We start from the raw sequence: 22,341 nt of genomic DNA on the forward strand, positions 1-22,341 counted from the left end.
ACCTCCCAAATACCTAATACTGGCTAGGTTAGACTCCAGGGCAGACAGGAACTATGCTTACTAATCCTTTCTGGTCAGTTAGTGGTAGTTCGCGGTTTCGGGGTTCGTTGGATTCTGTAGGTTCTGCTTGCCATACCCCGAACATCGGAGAGGACGTCTTACTGCGCAATCTTCAGTTGGGTTGAGTCCGCTGATGCGGTAGGGCGCATTTTGGATTTGTGGGGTAAGTACCCATTTTCTTTCGTTCGAAATAGGTTTCAAAGTCCTTTTAGGTAACATTTTCACCTGTTGGTAGTCAGGCCTAGATTGTAGAGTGGAAACTTTCGATTCTTTGGTTTCTTCCTTGTGAAGTTTTGTTTCGAGGTTGGTCGATCATGGTGGTTTTAGTGGTACCACGTTGGCTGTGGTCGATTGCTGCCGTGATGGTGATGTTCTTCCTTCCTTTTCGATTTCAGGATGTCGAGGCTGCAGAAGTTAGTTTACAAATGTCGCGTTGGTTTCTCTCCCTTATTGATGGCATAGGCGTAGTATGGTACGATCACTAGCACAAGCAGTGTCTCTCGAGGCAGTAGCTTTAAGCATCATACCCGGTTAAAACAGGACCCAGTTATACTGTTTGAGCTGTCCTAATCTTGACGCCAAATCAGTCCAGAATTCTTTGTTTAATTTTGGTGGGCCCGAGAATTCTTTGTCATGTTTTGGTGGGCTCGTTAAAAGTTACAATGTCTTGGGTGGGTTGATTTTCTAAATCTGTTTCTTGATGGAAATATTAGCTTGGTAATCGCAATGTTCTTTGTGCTTGGTTTTTGCATGCAGGCTGGAGTGGGCCTTTTGTTTTTATGCATAGGCTGAAAATGGCTTTGCAGGTTCAGGTTGATGGCTGGCCATCTCTGAGTTAATTGTTGCAATGTTAATGTCTCTTGTGGAGAAGGGTTTTCGAGTATCCATTTTCCAGACAATTTAGTTTAGTCTCAACACCCCAGACAGTTTCAATAATCAAACTGACTTCTTTGAGGGATCGTTCCTTAGCCCTGCCCACACAGATTCAATCTGCTTTGTAAAATCCCAAATTCGATTAAAGTTCATAGAGTCTTCCATGTGCACTTTAGGATTTCAAGCTTTCTGGTAGATAGCTCCAAATTAAATTTCCTCTCCAATGAGTCCAACCACTGGGTGGGCTTTCCCACGAATTTTGCCCTTCTCTTACACCAGCCAAAAGTTATTCTCGACAATAAATTAAAACAAAGCTATCTGATTCACTGGTTCTCAAAACTTATTTAAGTTGAACCCCAGTTAACATTTTCAGCCTCTCATATCCCACTAGCCATGGAAATGAGTAGTTCCAAGTCTACAAAAAAAATGTGCATCCCACACTCTTCACCACCACCACTACCAGTTCCATTACACTTTCAATCACTTTTGTCCCTTTAGTCCTCTGCCACTGTTCCTAGTCCTCCTCTGTCCTCCTCCACTTCTATTTTTGTCTCTTTCCCATAAAACCAAAGACGTTAACAGCATAGGAGGTGGTCATTCGGCCCATTGCATCAGGCCAAACTTCTGTTAGAGCAATCCAAAATGAATACCTCTGCCTTATCTTTGTCTATAGTCCTGTATCTGACTCTCATTCAAATTTTCATCTATGCTTCCCTCAAAAGATGCAATGGTCTCTGCCTCAACGTCTGTGGTGTAACATTCATGCAGTTACAACTTTGCGTGAAGACATTTCTCCTAAACTCTCTACTGGCAATTGTAAATTGATGACTGCTCATGACTGATACACCAGTCAGTGGAAATAATCTTTCCTTGTTCATCTTATCACAGCCCTTCATAATTGTAAAAGCCTTCATTAAACCTCCCTTTAGCCATCTTTGCTCCAGTGGAAATCATCCCACGATTTCCAGTCTCTACTCGTATCAATAGTTTCTCATCTCTTCTATTATCCTGATGAATCTATGCTGCACACTCACGAAGGGTTTAATGTCCTTATTATTGTTGTGTATCTGTAAAGCATGCACTCCCATGTTCCGCCACCAGGGAGCGCATCCCCTGAAGTCCCAAGGGATTCCAGCATCCCTTGGGAGCACTGTATATAAGCCGGTCTCTAAGGCCTGTTCCTCATTCTGGAGTGTCTTAATAAAGACTGAGGTCACTGTTACTTTAACCTCCCTGTGTGCAGTCTCATCTGTGTTCGGAACACAATAACGGGCGACGAGTATACGAATCCAACGCAAAGATGCAGCAAACTGTGGGCATTCTGGAGCAGTTCTCGGAGGGTGAGGACTGGGAAGCCTATCTCGAACGGCTTGACCAGTACTTGGTAGCCAACGAGCTGGAGGGAGAAGGAAGCGCTGCAAAAAGGAGAGCGGTCCTCCTCACGGTCTGCGGGGCACCGACCTCCAGCCTCATGAAAAATCTTTTGGCTCCGGTGAAACCCACAGATAAGTCGTATGAGGAGCTGTGTACACTGGTTCGGGAGCATCTTAACCCGAGGGAGAGCGTGCTGATGGCGAGGTATCGGTTCTACACGTGCCAGCGATCTGAAGGTCAGGAAGTGGCGAGCTACGTCGCCGAGCTAAGGCGACTTGCAGGACAATGTGAGTTTGATGGCTACCTGGAGCAAATGCTTAGAGACTTTTTTGTACTGGGCATTGGCCACGAGACCATCCTACGAAAACTTTTGACTGTAGAGACACCGACCCTCAGCAAGGCCATTGCGATAGCACAGGCGTTTATGTCCACCAGTGATAACACCAAATAAATCTCTCAGCACACAAGTGCAAGCAATGTTCATAAATTAACTGGAACTGTGTTTGCGAGCAGAAATGTACAGGGTAGAACCCATGAGTCTGCAACTGCCAGCAGGCCCCAGGTGACCCAGAATACCCAACAAATGATGAATGCAAGGCAATTCACACCTTGTTGGCGTTGTGGAGGCTTCCATTCAGCCTATTCATGCCACTTCAAAGGATATGTTTGCAAGAGCTGTGGAACGATGGGGCACCTCCAACGAGCTTGCAGATGAGTTGCAAGCTCTGCAAAATCTGCTCACCACCATGTGGCAGAGGAAGATCAGTCCATGGTGGATCAAAGCAATTTCGAGCCTGAGAGAGAGGAGTCAGATGCTGAAGTACACGGGGTGCACACATTTTCGACAAACTGTCCACCTATAATGCTAAATGTAAAATTGAATGGCTTACCCGTAGCCATGGAACTGGACACTGGTGCTAGCCAATCCATCATGAGTAAAAAGATGTTTGAGAGACTGTGCTGCAACAAGGCACTCAAGACCAACCCTGAGCCCCATCCACACGAAACTGAGAACATACACCAAAGAGCTTATCACTGTCCTGGGCAGCACCATGGTCAAGGTCACCTACGAGGGCACGGTGCATGAACTGCCAATCTGAATTGTCCCGGGCGATGGCCCCACACTGCTTGGAAGGAGCTGGCTGGGCAAAATCCACTGGAACTGGGATGACATCCGAGCGCTATCACGTCGATGAGATCTCATACACCCAGGTTCTTAACAAATTTCCTTCCCTTTTTGAGCCAGGCATTGGAAACTTTTCCGGGGTGAAGGTGTGGATCCACTTGGTCCCAGAGGCACGACCCATTCATCACAAGGTGTGAGCGGTACCTCACATGATGAGGAAGAGAGTGGAAATCGAGCTGGACAGGCTGCAACGCGGGGGCATCATCGCCCCAGTGGAATTCAGCGAGTGGGCCAGCCCGATTGTACCAGTACTCAAAAGTGATGGCACGGTCAGGATTTGTGACGATTATAAAGTAACTATTAATCGTTTCTTGCTACAGGACCAATACCCGCTACCTAATGCAGAAGACCTATTTGCGACGCTGGCAGGAGGCAAGACGTTCACCAAACTCGACCTGACTTCAGCCTACATGGCGCAGGAGCTGGAGGAGTCTTCGAAGGGCCTCACCTGCATCAACACGCACAAGGGACTGTTCATCTTCAACAGATGCCCGTTTGGAATTCGGTCAGCTGCAGCGATCTTCCAGAGAAACATGGAGAGCCTACTCAAGTCGGTACTACGCACGGTAATTTTTCAGGACGACATATTGGTCACGGGTCGGGACATCGTCGAGCACCTACAAAACCTGGAGGAGGTGCTCCAGCGACTGGATCGCGTAGGGCTGCGGCTGTAGAGGTCGAAATGCGTCTTCATGGCAACAGAAGTGGAGTTTTTGGGGAGAAAGATCGCGGCGGATGGCATTTGGCCCGCAGACACCAAGACAGAGGCTATCAGGAATGCGCCCAGGCCACAGAACGTCACGGAGCTGCAGTCGTTCCTGGGACTCCTCAACTATTTTGTAACTTCCTACCGGGGTTAAGCACCCTCTTCGAGCCCCTCCATGTGTTATTGCGTAAAGGTGAGAACTGGGTATGGGAAAAAAAAAAACAAGTAATTGCTTTTGAGAAACCCAGAAACATTTTATGCTCCAACAAGCTGCTTGTATTGTATAACCCGTGTAAAAGACTTGTGCTAGCATGTGATGCGTCGTCGTACGGAGTCGGGTGTGTATTACAACAAGCTAACGTTGCGGGGAAGTTGCAGCCTGTCGCCGATGTCTCCAGGAGCTTGTCTAAGGCTGAGAGGGCCTACAGCATGATTGAGAAAGAGGCATTAGCAAGTGTGTTTGGGGTAAAGAAAATGCATCAGTACCTGTTTAGCCTCAACTTTGAGCTGGAAACCGATCACAAGCCCCTCATATCCCTGTTCGCTGAAAAAAAGGGGATAAATACTAATGCCTCAACCCGCATTCAAAGGTGGGCACTCGTGCTATCAGCGTATAACTATACCATCCGCCACAGGCCAGGCATCGAGAACTGAGCGGATGCTCTCAGTCGGCTACCATTGCCCACCACGGGGGTGGAAATGGCGCAGCATGCAAACTTGTTGATGGTGGCGCAGCCCACAACCTTGTTGATGGTCATGAGAGTGTTTGAAAATAATAAATCACCTGTCACGGCCCGCCGGATTAGGACTTGGACCAGCCAAGATCCTCTGCTGTCCCTAGTAAAAAAACTGTGTACTGCATGGGAGCTGGGCCAGCAAGCCCGTTGAAATGGAAGAGCGAATCAAGCCGTTCCAGCGGCGAAAGGACGAGCTGTCCATTCAGGCAGCCTGCCTGTTGTGGGGTAACCGCGTAGTGTCACCCAAAAAGGGCAGGGAGACGTTCATCTCGGATCTCCACAGCACACATCCAGGTATAGTAATGATGAAAGCGAGAGCCAGATCCCACGCAGGTGGTGGCCCGGTATCAATTCTGACTTAGAGTGCTGTGTACGACAACGCAGTGTATGTGCTCAGTTGAGCAACGCGCCCAGAGAGGCACCACTAAGTTTGTGGTCCTGGCCCTCCAGACCATGGTCAAGGATCCATGTCGACTATGCGGGCCCGTTTATCGGTAAAATGTTCCTGGTGGTGGTGGATGCTTTTTCAAAATGGATTGAATGTGAAATAATGTCGGGAAGCACCGCCACCGCCACCATTGAAAGCCTGAGGACCATGTTTGCCACCCACGGCCTGCCTGACATACTGGTCAGTGACAATGGGCCATGTTTCACCAGTGCCGAATTTAAAGAATTCATGACCCGCAATGGGATCAAACATGTCACCGTGGCCCCATTTAAACCAGCCTCCAATGGGCAGGCAGAGCGGGCAGTACAAACCATCAAACAGAGCCTTAAACGGGTCACAGAAGAATCACTCCAAACCCGCCTGTCCTAAGTACTGCTCAACTACCGCACGAGACCCCACTCGCTCACAGGGATGCCCCCGGCTAAGCTACTCATGAAAAGGACACTTAAAACCAGACTCTCGCTGGTTCACCCCAACCTGCATGGTCAGGTGGAGAGCAGGCGGCAGCAACAAAATGTAAACGATGGTCGCACCACTGTGTCACGGGAAATTGATCTGAATGACCCTGTGTATGTGCTAAACTATGGACACGGTCCCAAGTGGATCGCGGGCACGGTGATAGCTAAAGAAGGGAATAGGGAGTTTGTAGTCAAACTAGACAATGAACAAATCTGCAGAAAGCACCTGGACCAAACGAGGCTGCAGTTCACAGACTGCCCGAAACAACCCACAGCAGACGCCACCTTTTTCGAGCCCACAACACACACCCAAAGGATCAACGACACCACCCCGGACCAGGAAATCAAACCCATCACGCCCAACAGCCCAGCAAGACCAGGCTTAACCAGCAGCCCTGCAGGGCCAACAAAACGCCAGCCCAGCGAGGGCACAGCCAACACACCAGAACAGACATTTGTACCGAGACGGTCCACCAGGGAAAGAAAGGCTCCCGACCGCCTCACCTTGTAAATAGTTTTCACTTTGACTTTGCCGTGGAGTGATGTTGTGTATCTGTAAAGCATGCACTCCCATGTTCCGCCACCAGAGAGCGCATCCCCTGAAGTCCCAAGGGATCCCAGCATCCCTTGGGAGCACTGTATATAAGCCCGCCTCTAAGGCCTGTTCCTGACTCTGGATTGTCTTTATAAAGACTGAGGTCACTGTTATTTTAGCCTCCCTGTGTGCAGTCTCATCTGCGTTAGGAACACAATAATTATAACAATGCAAACAAAATTAGACACAGTATTCTCTGACTATAGCTAAAACATTGTCTTGCATAAATTCATCATTATCTCTTTGTTCTTGCAGTCCCTGCCCCTGCTTTTTTACAGTTATATCAACCTGCAGTCTCACTTTCAGGGAGTTACGTATTTGAGCCCCAATGTTCACTCACATCCTTAGCATCTTTCCTTTGAGTGACATTTCTTGTTTTTAATTTCAAAACGTATTATCTCATACTTATCCACTTTAAATTGATCTATCACCTGTCTGCCCATTTTGCTACCCTGTACATGTGTTCCTGAAGTTTTTTTTACATTCCTCCTTACTGTTTGCCACGACCTTACTTTTGTGCCATCAGCAAATTGATATTATACTCCCTATGCCCAAGTCCAAATAATTTATATATACATATATACACATCGACAATAAAAGTGGACCTCTGAGATATACCATTTCCAACCTTTTTCCAATCAGGGAACCACTCATTATACCCCAGCATTTCATTTTCTGTCTGTGGTCCTACATTTCCTTTTTTATGATATATTCTTATGTGAAATTGAAGCTTAAGAATTAGGAGCAGGTGTGGGCCATTCGGTCCTTCGAGCCTGCTCCACCATTCAAAATGATCATGGCTGATCTCCTATCCTACCTCAACTCCACTTCCCTGCCCTATCTCCACATTCCTTCATTCCCTTAATCTCCAAAAATGTATCGATCTCTGCCTGGAACATTCTCAACAACTCAGCATCCACAGCCCTCTGGGGTACAGAATTCCAAAGATTTACAACCCTTTGAGTGAAGTAATTTTTCCTTATCTTAGTCTGAGATTGTGACCCCTAGTTCAAGACTCCCCAAATAGAGGAAACATCTTCCTTGTCAAGCCCTCCAAGAATTTTATATGTTTCAATGAGATCACGTCTCATTCTTCTAAATTCTACGGAATATTGGCCTAGTCCCCTGTCTGGAGTAAAAATAAAATGGGGCAGGTGGCTCAACCGTGGCTAACAAGGGAAATTAAGGATAGTGTTAAATCCAAGGAAGAGGCATATAAATTGGCCAGAAAAAGCAGCAAACCTGAGGACTGGAAGAAATTTAGAATTCAACAGAGGAGGACAAAGGGTTTAATTAAGAGGGGGAAAATAGAGTACGAGAGAAAGCTTGCCGGGAACATAAAAACTGACTGCAAAAGCTTCTATAGATATGTGAAGAGAAAAAGATTAGTGAATACAAATGTAGGTCCCTTGCAGTCGGATTCAGGTGAATTTATAATGGGGAATAAAGAAATGGCAGACCAATTGAACAAATACTTTGGTTCTGTCTTCACGAAGGAAGACACAAACAACCTTCCGGAAGGACTAGGGGACTGAGGATCTAGTGAGAAGGAGGAACTGAAGGATATCCTTATTAGGCGGGAAATTGTGTTCGGGAAATTGATGGGATTGAAGGTCGATAAATCCCCGGGGCCCGATAGTCTGCATCCCAGAGTACTTAAGGAAGTAGCCCTAGAAATAGTGGATGCATTGGTGATTATTTTCCAACAGTCCAGCGACTCTGGATCAGTTCCTATGAACTGGAGGGTAGCTAATATAACACCACTTTTTAAAAAGGGAGGCAGAGAGAAAACAGGTAATTATAGACCGATTAGCCTGACATCCGTAGTGGGGAAAATGTTGGAATCAATTATTAAGGATGAAATAGCAGCGCATTTGGAAAGCAGTGACAGAATCGGTCCAAGACAACATAGATCTATGAAAGGGAAAACATGCTTGACAAATCTTCTAGAATTTTTTGAGGATGTAACTAGTAGAGTGGACAATGGAGAACCAGTGGATGTGGTGTATTTGGACTTTCAAAAGGTTTTTGACAAGGTCCCACATAAGAGATTGGTGTGCAAAATCAAAGCACATAGTATTGGGGGTAATGTACTGACATGGATAGAGAACTGGTTGGCAGACAGGAAGCAGAGAGTCGGGATAAACGGGTCCTTTTCAGAATGGTAGGCAGTGACTAGTGGAGTGCCGCAGGGCTCAGTGCTGGGACCCCAGCTATTTACAAAATACATGAATGATTTAGATGAAGAAATTGAGTGTAATATCTCCAAGTTTGCAGATGACACTAAACTGGGTGGCGGTGTGAGCTGTGAGGAGGACGCTAAGAGGCAGCAGGGTGACTTGGACAGATTAGGTGAGTGGGCAAATGCATGGCAGATGCAGTATAATATGAATAAATGTGAGGTTATCCACTTTGGGGGCAAAAACACAAAGGCAGAATATTATCTGAATGGCGGCAGATTAGGAAAAGGGGAGGTGCAATGAGACCTGGGTGTCATGGTTCATCAGTCATTGAAAGCTGGCAAGCAGGTACAGCAGGCGGTGAAGGCGGCAAATGTTATGTTGGCCTTCATAGCAAGGGGATTTGAGTATAGGAGCAGGGACGTCTTACTGCAATTGTACAGGGCCTTGGTGTGGCCTCACCTGGAATATTGTGTTCAGTTTTGGTCTCCTAATCTGAGGAAGGATGTTCTTGCTATTGAGGGAGTGCAGCGAAGTTTCACCAGACTGATTCCCGGGATGGCATGACTGACATATGAGGAGAGATTGGATCGACTGGGCCTGTATTCACTGGAGTTTCGAAGGATGAGAGGGGATCTCATCGGAACATATAAAATTCTGACGGGACTGGACAAGTTAGATGCAGAAAGAATGTTTCCGATGTTGGGGAAGTCCAGAACCAGGGAACACAATCTAAGGATAAGGGGTAAGCCATTTAGAACTGATGTGAGGAGAAACATCTTCACTCAGAAAGTTGTTTACTTGTGGAATTCCCTACCGCAGAGAGTTGTTGATGCCAGTTCATTGGATATATTCAAGAGATAGGTATATATGGCCCGTACGGCAGGAGAACGAGGCGGCAGTCGGTGAGGCGGGAGTCTGGGGCAGCGGCAGCAGGGGCAGAAGGTACACAAAGAAGTAGAAAGAAATCGAAAGGTGACGTCACAGCCAAGGGGGTAAGTGAATGGCTGGTGATTGGTAAGTAGTTTTTCTTTTTCTTTTCTTTATCAGTAAGTAACCTTTATCATTGTTGTTGCCAAATTAAGTTAATCTAGGGGTTAAGTCATGGCAGCAGAGCTCGGAACATGTTATGCTCCTCCTGTGCTATGTGGGAACTCAGGGACGCTGGCGACTACATGTGTGGGAAGTGTATCCAACTGCAGCACCTGACAGACCACATTGTGGCACTGCAGCTGCGGGTGGATTTACTCTGGAGCATCCACGATGCTGAGAATGACGTGAATAGCACGTTTCGTGAGTTGGCCACACCGTTGGTAAAGGGTACACAGCCAGATAGGGGATGGGTGACCAACAGGAAGAGCAGTGGAAGGAACGTAGTGCAGGGGTCCCCTGCGGTCATCCCCCTGCAAAACAGATACACTGCTTTGGGTACTGTTGAGGGGGATGACTCATCAGGGGAGAGCAGCAGCAGCCAAGTTCATGGCACTGTGGGTGGCTCCGCTGCACAGGAGGGCAGGAAAAAGAGTGGGAGAGCTATAGCGATAGGGGATTCAATTGTAAAGGGAATAGATAGACGTTTCTGCGGCCGCAATCGTGACTTCAGGATGGTATGTTGCCTTCCTGGTGCAAGGGTCAAGGATGTATCGGAGCGGGTGCAGGACATTTTGAAAAGGGAGGGTGAACAGCCAGTTGTCGTGGAGCATATCGGTACCAACGATATCGGTAAAAAATCGGGATGAGGTCCTACACGCTGAATTTAGGGAGCTAGGAGTTAAGTTAAAAAGTAGGACCTCAAAGGTAGTAATCTCAGGATTGCTACCAGTGCCATGTGCTAGTCAGAGTAGGAATTGCAGAATAGCTCATATGAAGATGTGGCTTGAGGAGTGGTGCAGAAGGGAGGGATTCAAATTCCTGGGACATTGGAACCAGTTCTGGAGCAGGTGGGGCCAGTACAAACCGGACGGTCTGTACCTGGGCAGGAGCGGAACCAATGTCCTGCGGGAGTGTTTGCTAGTGCTGTTGGGGAGGAGTTAAACTAATATGGCAGGGGGATGGGAACCTATGCAGGGAGACAGATGGAAGTAAAATAGGGGCAGAAGCAAAAGATAGAAAGAAGAAAAGTAAAAGTGGAGGGCAGAGAAACCCAAGGCAAAAATCAAAAAGGGCCACATTGCAGCAAAATTCTAAAGGGGCAAAGTGTGTTAAAAAGACAAGCCTGAAGGCTCTGTGCCTCAATGCGAGGAGTATTTGTAATAAGGTGGACGAATTAACTGCGCAGGCAGCTACTAACTAATTTGATATAATTGGGATTACGGAGACATGGCTCCAGGGTGACCAAGGCTGGGAGCTCAATATCCAGGGGTATTCAACATTCAGGGAGGATAGACAGAAAGGAAAAGGAGGAGGGGTAGCGTTAAAGAGGAAATTAACACAATAGTAAGGAAGGTCATTAACTTGGATGATGTGGAATCTGTATGGGTGGAGTTGTGGAATACCAAAGGGCAGAAAACGCTAGTGGGAGTTGTATACAGACCACCAAACAGTAGTAGTGAGGTTGGGGACAGCATCAAACAAGAAATTAGGGATGCGTGCAATAAAGGTACAGCAGTTATCATGGACGACTTTAATCTACATATAGGTTGGGCTAACCAAACTGGTAGCAATACGATGGAGGAGGATTTCCTTGAGTGTATTCGGGATGGTTTTCTGGACCAATATGTTGAGGAACTAACTAGAGGGCAGGCCATCCTAGACTGGGTGATATGTAATGAGAAAGGACTAATTAGCAATCTTGTTGTAGGAGGCCCCTTGGGGAAGAGTGACCATAATATGGTAGAATTCCTTATTAAGATGGAGAGTGACACAGTTAATTCAGAGACAAGGGTCCTGAACTTAAGGAACGGTAACTTCGATGGTATGAGACGTGAATTGGCTAGAATAGACTGGCAAATCATACTTAGAGGGTTGACGGTGGATAGGCAATGGCAAACATTTAAAGATCTCATGGATGAACTTCAACAATTGTACATCACTGTGTGGAGTAAAAATAAAATGGGGAAGGTGGCTCAACTGTGGCTTACAAGGGAAATTAAGGATAGTGTTAAATCCAAGGAAGAGGCATATAAATTGGCCAGAAAAAGCCGCAAACCTGAGGACTGGGAGAAATTTAGAATTCAGCAGAGGAGGACAAAGGGTTTAATTAGGAGGGGGGAAATAGAGTATGAGAGGAAACTTGCCGGGAACATAAAAACTATCTGCAAAAGCTTCTATAGATATGTGAAGAGAAAAAGATTAGTAAAGTCAGATTCAGGTGAATTTATAATGGGGAACAAAGAAATGGCAGACCAGTTGAACAAATACTTTGGTTCTGTCTTCACAAAGGAAGACACAAATAACCTTCCGGAAGTACTAGGGGACCGAGGGTCCAGTGAGAAGGAGGAACTGAAAGATATCCTTATTAGGCGGGAAATTGTGTTAAGGAAATTGATGGGATTGAAGGCCGATAAATCCCCGGGCCTATTGGTCTGCATCCCAGAGTACTTAAGGAAGTGGCCCTAGAAATAGTGGATGCATTGGTGATCATTTTCCAACAATCTATCGACTCTGGATCAGTTCCTATGGACTGGAGGGTAGCTAATGTAATACCACTTTTTTTTTTTTAAAAAGGAGGGAGAGAAAGGAGGGTAATTATAAACCGGTTAGCCTGACATCAGTAGTGGGGAAAATGTTGGAATCAATTATTAAAGATGAAATAACAGTGCATTTGGAAAGCAGTGACAGGATCGGTCCAAGACAACATGGATCTATGAAAGGGAAAACATGCTTGACAAATCTTCTAGAATTTTTTGAGGATGTAACTAGTAGAGTGCACAAGGGAGAACCAGTGGATGTGGTGTATTTGGACTTTCAAAAGGCTTTTGACAAGGTCCCACACAAGAAATTGGTGTGCAAAATTAAAGCATATGGTATTGGGGGTAATGTACTGACATGGATAGAGAACTGGTTGGCAGACAGGAAGCAGAGAGTCGGGATAAATGGGTCCTTTTCAGAATGGCAGGCAGTGACTAGTGGGGTGCCACAGGGCTCAGTGCTGGGACCCCAGCTATTCACAATTTACATTAATGATTTAGATGAAGGAATTGAGTGTAATATCTCCAAGTTTGCAGATGATACTAAACTGGGTGGTGTTGTGAGCTGCGAGGAGGACGCTAAGAGGCTGCAGGGTGACTTGGACAGGTTAGGTGAGTGGGCAAATGCATGGCAGATGCAGTATAATGTGGATAAATGTGAGGTTATCCACTTTGGGGGTAAAAACACGAAGGCAGAATACTATCTGAATGGCGGCAGATTAGGAAAAGGGGAGGTGCAACGAGACCTGGGTGTCATGGTACATCAGTCATTGAAAGTTGGCATGCAGGTACAGCAGGCGGTGAAGAAGGCAAATGGCATAGCCTTCATAGCTAGGGATTTTGAGTATAGGAGCAGGTAGGTCTTACTGCAGTTGTACAGGGCCTTGGTGAGGCCTCACCTGGAATATTGTGTTCAGTTATGGTCTCCCAATCTGAGGAAGGACATTCTTGCAATTGAAGGAGTGCAGTGAAGTTTCACCAGACTGATTCCCGGGATGGCAGGACTGACATATGAGGAGAGACTGGATCGACTGGGCCTGTATTCATTAGAAGGATGAGAGAGGATCTCATAGAAATATATAGAATTCTGACGGTACTGGACAGGTTAGATGCAGGAAGAATGTTCCCGATGATGGGCAAGTCCAGAACCAGGGGACACAGTCTAAGGATAAGGGGTAAGCCATTTAGGACTGAGATGAGGAGAAACTTCTTCACTCAGAGTTGTGAACCTGTGGAATTCTCTACCACAGAGATTTGTTGATGCCAGTTCGTTGGATATATTCAAGAGGGAGTTATATGTGGCCCTTATGGCTAGAGGGATCAAGGGGTATGGAGAGAAAGCAGGAAAGGGGTACTGAGGTGAAAGATCGGCCATGATCTTATTGAATGGTAGTGCAGGCTCGAAGGGCTGAATGGCCTACTCCTGCACCTATTTTCTATGTTTCTGTGGGGATCAAGGGGTATGGAGAGAAAGCAGTAAAGGGGTACTGAGGGAATGATCAGCCATGATCTTACTGAATGGTGGTGCAGGCTCGAAGGGCCGAATGGCTTACTCCTGCACCTATTTTTCTATGTTTCTATGTAATCTCTCCTCATACCCCCATCCCAGGATGCAGTCTGGTGAACCTTCGTTACACTCCCTCTAATGCAAGTATATCTTTCCTTCGGTAAGCAGAGCAAGACATTACACAGTACTCCAGGTGTGGTCACACCAAGGCCCTACAATAATCGCAGTAAGACTGCCATACTCTTATATTCCAATCCTTTTGTAATAAAGGCTAATATACCACTTTTCTTTCCTAATTGCTTGCTATACCTGCATGTTAACTTTCAGTGATTCATGTATAATGACACCCAGGTGTTTCTGAATACCAACATTTCCCAATCTCTCACCATTTAAAAAATATTCTGTTTTTCTATTTTTCCTACCCAGGGATAACTTCATATTTCCCCACATTATATTCTACCTGCCACATTCTCGCTCACTCACTTAACCTGTCTATATCCTTTTGCAGCCCCTTTGCACCTCATCATAACTTACTTTCCCACCTAACTTTGTAACGTAACCAGACTTAGAGACGTTAGATGGACTCTCCTCATCTAAGTCATTGATATCAATTGTAAAAGCTGAGGCTGAAGCACTGATCCTTGCAGCAGCCTACTAGTGACAGCCTGCCAAATCGAAAATGACTTGTTTATTCCTACTCTCTGTTTTCTGTCCGTTAACCAATCCTCTATCCATGTTAGTATATTACCCCCAATCCCATGAACCCTAATTTTGTGTAATGTCAAATTTTTGTCTTTTTACACTCCTGTGAAGCGCCTTGGGACATTTTACTATGGCGCTGTATAAATACAAGTTGTTGTTGTTGTTGTTATTCTAATAACCTCTTGTGTGGCACGTTATCGAATGCTTTTTGAAAATCCAACTACACTACATGCACTGGTACCCTCTCATCTACCCTGCTAGTTACAACCTCAAAAAACTCTAATAAATTTGTCAAACATGATTTCCCTTTAATAAAACCATGTTGAGTCTGCCTAATCATATTGGGCCAAAAATTGCGGTCGAAGGCTTCTGATGCCTTTGACCAAAATTTATTTTATGAAAGTACCTGGTGGTCCTAGAGGAGCGAACACTTCAGCTCCGAGGCCTAGATGCGCAGCCCAGTGCAGAGGCCCACATATCGCAGGAGCGTAAGCGCTTCTTGGGATCACGTGAGCCTGGACCACCAATTACATTGTAGTATTCTCATTCATAATCATGGGACTGTAAGAGTTTGAAGGACATTCACTGGGCAGGAGCTGGGCAAATATTCCAAATCTCCACCTGCGAAGGCCCTTCTCCTGGGGAGGCGCGATATCTATCTGGCCTGCTACCTTCAGGGATCTGTGGACATGCATCCAAGGTCCCTTTGTTCCTCTGCACTTCTTCGTGTCCTACCATTTAATGTTCCACATCTATCTCTCGTTTGCTATCCTCTTCTTCAGTCTCAATTGCTCTGTCCCTTTAGTTTTTATTCTTCACCTTCACCTCCATTTCCCATGGTCTTTCTTTAATTGTGTCTTTTTCTGTCTCACTTCCAAAATTGTTCCTCTTCTCTCTCCTTTCATTTTATCTCTTATATAACCATTTCCCTTTTCCACTTTTGTTACCACTTTCTCCTTTTTCCCTTTTCAATAGTTTTCTCCCACCTCCCCCTGCAATCCCACTCAATTGAAGCAGGGGAGAGGCTGTGATGAGCAACCTGGGGAAAGATAAGGGAGATGGATATTTCTCAGTTGCAGCAAGCTGCCAAACAAAGGATGGGAGCAGGCTGCTGAAACATCCCAGCCATCCTGGGCAATAAGTGTGCCAGTGAGCAACAGTGTGAATATTTGATAAACTATACAAAAGTGGATGGTATATAATTAATAATAGCAATCAGTGTAATTAATCTCGCCCATGGTGCACAGCATGTGTACTCCAGCCTAAATCAAAATTAAACAACAGTAATCAAAGAATAAACTGAATTTAAAGAAGCATTGGAATATTTTACATATTTTGCATAAAATGTGTTATCCTGAATAATGCAGTATTTTTTGAGAGCAAAAAATCCTCCATTCTTCACAATACTCTTGTCCCCTCCCAGGCCCAACCTGCTTCCAAACATCTACCACTGCTGCTCGGAAATGAGTCCAAGAAGGTGCATAAAGGCAGTGCTATCATAACTGTACCATTATTTTTTTCTACATATACTTCCTCCTTCTCTCCCCTTTCCCCTTCTACCTCTCCCAATAACCAAAAATGCGGTAAAGCAACTGATCACAGAGAAAATATGAGCAGCATGTTCTCCCCAGAGTTAACCAAAGTAAAATTAACAACTTTGATGTAAATCTGATGGAAGTCCTAGATAACCCTCTGAGAACTCTGCATTCCTCCAATTTTGGCCCCTTGTGCATTTCCAAATTCCTTCACTACACTATTGGGGGGCCGTGGCTTTAGCTATCGACGCTCTAAGCTCTGGAATTCCCTCCTTAAACTTATCTGCCTCTCCACCTCTTTAAACTGCTCCATAAAATCTACCTGTACTAATAGCTCCATATGTGGCTCAGTATCAAATTTTGTCTTATCAGCCTCCTGTGAAGTGTCTTGGGACATTTTTCTTCATCGAAGGTGCTATATAAATGAAATTTGTTGTTAAAAGGATTCAAGATAAACAAATCATTATCCCAGAGTGCTGAAGGAAACTAGGAAGGAGATTTGTAAGGTACTGACAACCTTTATAAAGGAGTCACTGGACACTAGTCACTGGACATTGAGGATATACCGGCAGATTGGGAGCAGGCCAATGTAGTGCTCATATTCAAGAAGGGTGATAAAACAGACACACACATAAACAGACCCATCCATCTGCCCTTCGTTCCATGTAAAACAATGGAATTGATCATCAGGAGTAAACTTGAGGAGCATCTCAATAATAATGACCTAGTTAATAGTAGCCAACACAGATTTGGAAAGGAAGGTCATGCCTGACCAAACACTTCGACCTCTTTAACATTCCAAGTTGACTGTGGAAAGCAATACAAAATATACTTAAATTTCCAGTAGGCATTTGACAAAAGACCCTCATGAAAGGATATGTCGTCAAACTCAAAGCAGTGGAGATTCAGAATAAGTGCTGGGAATGGATAAGAAACTGGTTGAAAATAATGTGTATATTATTAGAGGAGTTAGCTCAGTTGAGCAAGGTGGAAAGAAAGCATTGAGTGGGGTTCCCCAGGGCTTAGTATTGGGACCACTATCGTTTCTTATTTACATAAATGGCAGAGACCCAGAAAGTCAATGCAAAGTAGTCAAATTTGCTGAAAGCAAACGAAGAGAGGCAATGGAATCAGAGAAAACAGCTCAAAAATTACAACGCGAATTGGACAAACTAAGCACATGGGCAGATAAATGGCAGGTGACATTTTCATTACTGCAAAAACAATGGAAGAATAAGCAACACATAGACTCCATGAATGGCATTGAAATAGCCAAGCTGAAATAGACTAAGAAGTCTTACAGAACTTGTGCAACCAATGAAGAGCAGCAATCAACAAAGCCAATAGAATGTTTAACTGAATAGCTAAAACAGGAAGTCAGGAGAAGTAATGATCAAACTGTACAATGCTCTGTTCAGACCACTATCTTGAGTACGGTGTCCTAAGACATTCAAACATGGAGGCAGAGAAGAATCATGAAGCTGTTTCCTGGTGTCAGGGGTCTAAGGAAACAATGGAGGGACTTAGGCTTCAGTCGAGACAGGAGGTATCAATGAAGTCATCTTAAGATAGCAGATGTATTGAAAAGGTAAATTCTGAATATTATTTTAACTGAAATTGTGGGAGTCAGACAAGGGGACATAGGTTCAAACTAGTAAACGGTAACTACAGGACTGATATCAGGCGGTTCTTCTTCATTCAGAAAGTGATCAACACTTTGATTGGACTTCAGTCAGATGCAAAAATCATGGATGCATTTAAAAAATAACTAGGTGCAGTAATGAAGGGGACTGTCAGCATTTTTGGGTGGATGTATTGCAATGTAACACATTATGAAATAAGTCAATAATCATTCCACCAGGGCAGAAATCTGCAGTGAGAATAGACTGAAAACTCAATGTACATGTGTTTTCAAAATGTTGCTGTTAAAATTAAACAAGACTTGAAAACTAAATTGAAAATCAGACTGGTGTCTGCTTCATAAAGATTAAAATCACCAAGTGCGAGGAGTTGCTCAGTGCAGAGGGTGAGGGAGGAAAACAAAGATATCCTGGGGAGAAACCCAATGTTCTCAATATTCTGGATAGAGATGCTTCAAATGGAGTTTGATTGAAGGTGGTAGGACAAGTTGAAAAAACTGTAGAAAAAGCATATGGGATCTATGGCTTTATAAATAGAGGCATAGAGTACAAAAGCAAGGACATTATGCTGAAGCTTTATAAATTACTGAAATATAAACAGAAAATATTCAACAGGCCAGGCCAGTATAAATTACTGGTTATGCTGCAGCTGGAACATTGTGTCCAATTCTGGGCACCACACTTTAGGATGCTCTTCCTCCTCTTGGGCCAGGGATTCCCAGGTGTCGGTGGGGATGTTGCACTTTATCAAGGAGGCTTTGAGGATATCCTTGAAATGTTTCCTCTGCCCACCTGGGGCACGCTTGCCTTGTAGGTGCATTTATATAGCACCTTTCACAACCTCAGGACATCCTAAAGCACATTACAGACAATTGTATTTTTGAAGTGTAATCACTGTTGTAATGCAGAAAACGTGAGAGCCAATGTGTGGCCAGCAAGCTCCCACAAACAGCAATGTGATAATGACCAGATAATCTGTTTTGTTAATGATGTTGAGGGATAAATATAGGTCAAGATACAGGGGATAACTCTCCTGCTTTTATTCTAAATAGTGCCATGTCCACCTGAGAGAGCAGACGGGGCCTCGGTTTAATGTCTCATCTAAAAGATGTTACCTCTGACATGTAACCTTCATGCTACGTAAGTACCAGGCGATGGCCATCTCCAACAAGAAAAGGCCCAACAACCTCCTCTGATGTTCAAAGACACCGCCACCATCAACTCCTTCACCATCAATACGTTGGCAGGGGGGGCGGGCACCAGTGACTAGAAACCTATCTGGACTAGCTATACCAATATTGTGGCTACAAAGGTACGGCAGAGGCTAAACACTCCACAATGGCAGAGACTTAACACTCCGCCTCATCCCTCAAAACCTCACCACCAGCTACAAGGCTCAATTCAGGACTGTGATAGAAGACACACCACTTGTCTGGATGTGTGCATTGCAACAACACTCAAAAAGATGGTACCTCTGACAGTGCAGCACTCACTCAGTACTGCACGGTAGTGTCATCCTGAATTTTGTGCTCAAGACTTTGTAGTGGGGCTTGAACCCATAACCTTCTGACTCAGAGGTGGGAGTGCTACTAACTGAGCCACAGCTGACACAGTTAGAGCAAGACATCTTATTTTAATTTTTTCAAGAGATATACCAATTATGGTACCAATCATATTCATGCAAATTGTATCATAGTGAGAACAAAGGCATAGATAACATAAACTTAGGCAGGATATGGATTTCAAGTGTAGAACCAGAAGACATGAGCACAAAATTAGCAAACGTCAAGAAAAACTAGAAATTGAAAGTATTTCCTCCCCCTGAACCCTCAAGTGAAAAATTCATGGGATGTTATGTAATTCTTTGAAAAGAAACCTGGTGAAGAATGGGTCTAAAGATCACAGTGATCTGTGAAAAGGGATTTTCAAATACTTAATTAACATAATGGTCTGGGCCCAAGGAAATATCTTCTTCTAAAAGCAAACATTCAAAGTTGAATAATGAAGGTTGCATGGTTGGACAGATATATTCTTGCATGTTTTCAAAGGTCTGAGGGTCTACGAGAAATTTTACATAACTTCTCTCATGATATTCATAAGTTAGGAAGAATTTATATTAGAATAGATTGTACCTTGTCAGTGAAGAGAACAAGCTTAAGGAGCCAAATGCCCTTCCTTGTTCTACGATTTATGTTCTTAACAGCAACAAAAATTACTCATTTTTAGAAATTATAGATATTGTGTGCAGGGTTAAAGATATAGCTATGAAACGGTGTGAGCCATAGCAGTTCATTTTGCTGTTAAAACAACTATGTAGAGGTAGCTGGGAGTGGGGGGGGGTGAAAAGAGGAGAAAACACAGTACCTCAGAACACTATGGAATGGTTGGTTGCACAACTTCCTACACGAGGTTCCCGTTTTGACTGCACCATTAAGGGCAGCACTGAGAGGAAGTGCTTCTCCAGAAGGATTGCCGACTTACCCAGGAGTGTTATCCAAGGATGCCACTGTGCATCTCCTGGTGGTCAATTAATCTTCAGCAGGGGCCTAATTTTCTATTAATTGGCTATCCTTTCAGCTAACAAATATTTGCATCATAAGGAAGCTTAGATAGAAATGTAATTTAAAACATGAGCTAAAAATATAAACATAACCTTTGTTAAATCCTATGTTCTTTTAGCAAGGATGAGGCGCTGAGAATACAGTGGCAATTTTAGAACTACCATACCAGTGTGATAAGAGAAAACTCAGAAGAAGTCAGCAGAAAAGACCCACGTTATGTCAAGAATTTAAGAGTGTAAAAGTATCCCGCATAAATTTTAAAAGGGAGACAGCATAAGCAAAATCTGGTTCAACATTATTGAAGTTGTCATACAAAGAGCTGGATAGTGTTTAGTGAGCCAACAATGAAACAGAACCAAGAAAGCTTTTGACAAAGTCCCATATGAAAGTAAACTAAAATTCACAGGAAAACAAGGTAGAGTAAGTGACTCCTGGATCGAAGTCCTGGAACTCACTCCCTAACAGCACTGTGGGAGTACTGCAATAGCTGAAAGTGGCGGCTCACCACCATCTTTTCAAGGGCAATTAGGGATGGACAATAAATGCTGGCTTTGCCAGCAACGCCCACATCCCGGAACAAATTTAAAAAAAAAGGAAGTTGGCTAAAAATTAGGAATACAGAATACTTGAGAGAAGCTGAATATCGAATTTTGGAAATGTTAAATGAAGTCCCGCAAAGCCCAATGCATGGACCCCACACTGCAATATGTGAACGCACTAGATCCGTGCAGCAGAGCTGGTCTCCAGTTGTTTTGATTAACCCTTGCCACTGGACCAAGACCTTGCTCTGTCAAGCCCATGTGGTGGCTGGGGTGCAACAGCCACCACACGTTAAAAGAAAATCCATGCACAGGCATCTTCCACCCTTCAACATGTAGTTTGGGATCTGGAATATTAGGTTCTTCATTGAAACATCTATGAACGCATCCCTTTTTTGGCGTGGAAGCAAGTTATCCTCGATTCGAGGGTCTGCCTATGATGATTTACATTAAAGACCTAAATATTGAAACTAAATGCAAGGATTTTCCTGCATACGGTGAGAAAGTCTCAACTATAATAATAATTGAACTTCCCTACAATACTTCACAAAGAAAGCAAAACTGATTCAACAATGTTCACACACAAGAAAAGCTAAGGACAAGAAAAGCCGATTGAAGGTCATCCCTCCAGTACCCCAACTCTGCCATTTTAGCAACCAATTACTTTTTAAGCAGCAGAGTGTTTTTAGCTCCAAAATACAAACCTTGAAGATTAGAAATGTGGAACAGACTCCAAGAGAAGGCAGTTGATTCAAAGTCAACTGACACCTTTAAAACAGCTGTATCAAAATCTGTTGGGAAGAGGGATTGAGGTCTACAAGATATTAAAACATAGATCGATTATCAAATAGAACCAACCTCTCAATCTCCTGGTATTTAACAGTGCCTTTGAATGCGACAGATGGGACTGTATTTCGATATCCATTATCTTTAGGGGTTATATATTGCATCATAGGCAGTCCCTTGAAACGAGGATGACTTGCTTCCACGCCAAAAAGGGATGAGTTCACAGGTGTTTCAATGAAAGACCAAATATTCTAGATCCCAAACTACTTCTTGAAGGGTGGAAGATGCTTGTGCGTGGATTTTTTTAACGTTTGGTGGCCGTTGCACAACAGCCACCACACGTACTTGACAGAGTTAGGTCTTGGACCAGTGGCAAGGATTACTCAAGACGATTGGAGACCAGCTCTGCTGCACGGACCTAGCGCACACAGATATCGCAGTGTGGGCTGGCCTGTGCTGCCCCTGGGCCCTCGCCTGTTCTGGGCCCCAAACTCACGCCTCTCCTGGGCCCTGGTCACTTCCATCTACAAACTATTGCCGCTCCTTCGCCCCTCCTGCTGTGCCTGCCCACACTGCAATCAGCGACCTGGCTTTGCAGTCGTTGGCCTCCTGCAGCAGCACGCGCTGCTCCTTGTAGTGGTATGCTGCTGTACGCTGCTCCCTCCAATGGCCCCGGCCTGCTGATGGTCTTGCAGGCCGGGACTGCACCAATTACATAGAGTGCAAATAAGTCACACACAATCACACGATATTATCGCAAGGACTGAAAAGTCCCACTTTGAAGAAAGCAGTCAGTCAATCATCAAAGTCGAAGGCACTGTATAT

The 22,341-nt window shown here is 44.6% G+C and overlaps 1 protein-coding gene across 5 annotated transcripts in view; it reads right to left on the minus strand.

The window, feature by feature from the left end:
• atp8a2 (ATPase phospholipid transporting 8A2) overlaps window positions 1-22,341 on the minus strand; it is an 889,999-nt gene that overhangs the window by 811,186 nt on the left and 56,472 nt on the right. The gene's annotated exons all lie outside the window — the stretch shown is intronic.

Source organism: Pristiophorus japonicus, chromosome 10, assembly GCF_044704955.1.
Source record: "Pristiophorus japonicus isolate sPriJap1 chromosome 10, sPriJap1.hap1, whole genome shotgun sequence".
Classification (NCBI taxonomy): Eukaryota; Metazoa; Chordata; class Chondrichthyes; family Pristiophoridae; genus Pristiophorus; species Pristiophorus japonicus.